Here is a 3072-nt window from a genome sequence, read left to right on the forward strand (position 1 = left end):
GAGATGATCTCCACATTGGCATAAAAGACTCCAAAGCAGAAAAAAGTGATCTTGGACTAGTCCCAAAATTTCAAGTCTACTTGTGAAACACAGATAACACTTTCCTGCCCTTCTAACGTTAAAATACGGGTTTCTGGAGCTGCTGCTCACATCACACAGAGTTCCTCTTCTCTGTCTAATCAGAAATTGAAGACTTTCAGTGCTGAAATATCTTCTTTCAGATCATCAGCTGGCAAAAGCCATCCGCTGTCCATTACACACCTCTCTGCACCAGCTGAGCTTCTGACCACAGATGTTTTCCTGCCAGTGAGTAGGAAATGAGCATTCAAGTGAAGCACTAAGAGCCCTCTATTAACTATTCATGAGCAGAAAAAAACCCTACATATTCCTATTCACAGAATGTCTTAACTTTTGGATACAGGACACAGGGAGGCAGGACTGTCCACACTTGCAGTGCTGCATTACTCATGATTAGGGGAAACAGATTCAATATGGCTCAGAGCCTCTGGTGACTCATTTTTCATTCCATATGTGCAGTCATGTGCTTTGCTCACCCTTAGTCCAGCTGGAAAGGATGTGGAGAGAGGAGAAATCCAAGCTAATGTTTGACAACCCTTTAATGTAAAATAAGCTAAACCAGTGTTTTCTGCAATTGGAGGACAACACACATTATATGTCATAGTTTGGGATCGAGAGGCAAATGCTGGACCTGTAATGGAGCTGGAGATCTTTGTTTTGCAATGACAAAACATCTCTACTTGCTTCTAAACCCTGTATGTTATTAGAAACTTGATTTTCAGCTTGCATGGAAAAGCTACTGCTCATGTGGAATCCAAATTTCAGGTAAGAAAATTTCCTTGTTTAGGCCAAATGGAGAAAAAGCCTCAAAAACTTTACATGATTTTGTGTAAAATAATACAGTGGCTGCTTGAAGCCAGTCAGAGATTTCGAAAGTCAGAAGGAACTGGGAGGGAAAAACACTAAAGTTCAGGTGAGGAGGGGATGAAAATGCAATTTATCACCTGCTTATGGAGGTTGCTGCATGAATATCAACACCAGGTGGGCTTTTTGCATATATTCCTCAGCTTTTCCAGCAAAACATCATCAGCCTTCACAGGAGCTCAGTGCAGGATGCAAATGCATCAGCATACAGGATACTGGCACTTCCCAATGTATCAAATATATACCCTCACATTTTGCAGTAATGGCCATTACTCTGAGCTATTGTGCAAATAGGTCTGAATGGATCTTTTGAAATTCCACATTAAACACTGCCAGGAAATGAGGAATGTGTGATCTATTTGCAGGAAGAGCTGGGGAAAGGAGAATGTGTTATCCAAATGTGCCTTTAGCTGAGAAGAGGCACTGAGTACTCCCAACACTTGTGAGCAATACCATGAGATTAACTCACTGCAGGCTGTCAAGGGCTTGTCAATGTATAATGTTTAATTATATATATCTTATGTTATAATTACCCCTTGTTAGTAGCTTGGCTTGTTCCATTGTCAAGGCATCCTAATAATTGCCATTTCTAGATAAACCATAGCCAAATACAAAATACCTATTAGGGTGATTATCTTTGTAAGTAGAAAAGAATTAAGCCCAAATTAGTTTTCTTTTTTTTAAAGGCAGCTAATTATTTAATTTTTTCTTCTTACTTTACCAGGGTTTTGCTGAGAAGAAACATATTTTCTATCTTGGCTCTTAGCCAACGAAAGGAAGAAGATGGAGGGTAAAGGGGGAGAGAACCTTGGTCATTGATTTGCAGCCTTCGTGTGCATAAAGGCGTAATCATTATCTATCCCTTCGTTCTGCATTCCCCAAATAGGACAAATGGCCATTCCTAAGAAACAGGACTCCCATACCTGGTGACACAGATCCAGTACAACCACTGCTGTTAGCTGGCTCTCCTTAAAAACTACCAGATTCCTGTCCACTCCTAATTTAATTTAATTTTCCATAAGTTGGAATTTTTCCCAATTTCCTTTTGTTACTCAAAGTGCCGTAACTTGGGATTCACAGGTTGATTTCTATTGCTTTGTAGTCAATTTTTTAATGAAGAAAGGCACTTTTACTGTTAGGTCCTTTATCTAGAAATGCAGTGTTTAGTCTCCATTCCACATATAAGTGATGGAGAGAGGCTGATCCTTATCTTGGGTGCTCTGCCCTCCTGCTCTGTGACCTCTGGAAACAGTCTTAGCAGAAAATGAAAATAAAATTTCCATGCAAAAAATAGCAAATTATTATTCAGTATTATTTTTTTTATATATAGTATGGGGGCTCTTCAGGTGTATTAGGTCCATAGTAAAGACCCAGAGGCTCATCAGGTCCTCAGTGGAAGTTATTAAAACATTCAATTTTTCTTGGGTTTTTGCTTCATAAGGAATTGTACTGTTTGGCACCAGACATAGACCTGATCTTTTTTCTAGCTGGAATTCTCATCAGAAAGTCTCTCTTACCTGTTCAAATGCTACTGAGGGCCTAAAATAGAAGCACCGAGGTCACATCTGTTTTGCACATGGAGAGGGATAGGTGGGAACTTCAAGGGAATGGGAATGAAAAGGAATTTGTCACTATTGTGGTGACAGGCAGTGGGAACTCTGCCTGTCAGTAGGGCTTCACAATCAAAAAGAGCCCTCAAAAACCCCCTCACCATATGAGGGTTTATCTAAGCCGTGTCCTTACAGAAGAGTCATGGATGAAGAGGTAGAAATGAGGAACGGTGGCATTTTGGCTTCATCATTGGAGTTTTTGGGAGGCTTTGCTGCATAACTTTTTAAATGTAGCAACATGCAGCTCCTCTACTTGTCTGGAGCTTTTCCACTGGTAAGATGCTGACTGGAAACCAGCAGTGCTGAGTGACTGGGAGCCAGCAGTGCACAACTGTGATGGGGGTGAGGGAGAACTTGAAGTGAAGCCTCAGGTGGGGTCATTGCATGGCTCTTGTGTGGGGTTTAAATATATGGAACATAAATGGGAACTAGGCCACAGCAAGTGTAAGGTGGGACAGAAGAAGAAGGAGTAGTGCTTGAGGTTTATTTTAATTGGATCATCCCTGTTTGCTTATTTAGC

General features: G+C 40.8%; 1 long non-coding RNA gene across 1 annotated transcript; it reads left to right on the plus strand.

Moving 5' to 3' along the window:
* Window positions 1-665: 665 nt before the first annotated feature.
* LOC138109192 (uncharacterized) lies at window positions 666-2240 on the plus strand. Its single transcript, XR_011150352.1, has 2 exons — window positions 666-843; window positions 1667-2240. It is a non-coding gene; the product is annotated as an uncharacterized lncRNA (long non-coding RNA).
* The last annotated feature ends 832 nt before the right edge of the window (window positions 2241-3072 follow it).

The sequence above is a fragment of the Aphelocoma coerulescens genome, chromosome 4, assembly GCF_041296385.1.
Source record: "Aphelocoma coerulescens isolate FSJ_1873_10779 chromosome 4, UR_Acoe_1.0, whole genome shotgun sequence".
NCBI lineage: Eukaryota > Metazoa > Chordata > Aves > Passeriformes > Corvidae > Aphelocoma > Aphelocoma coerulescens.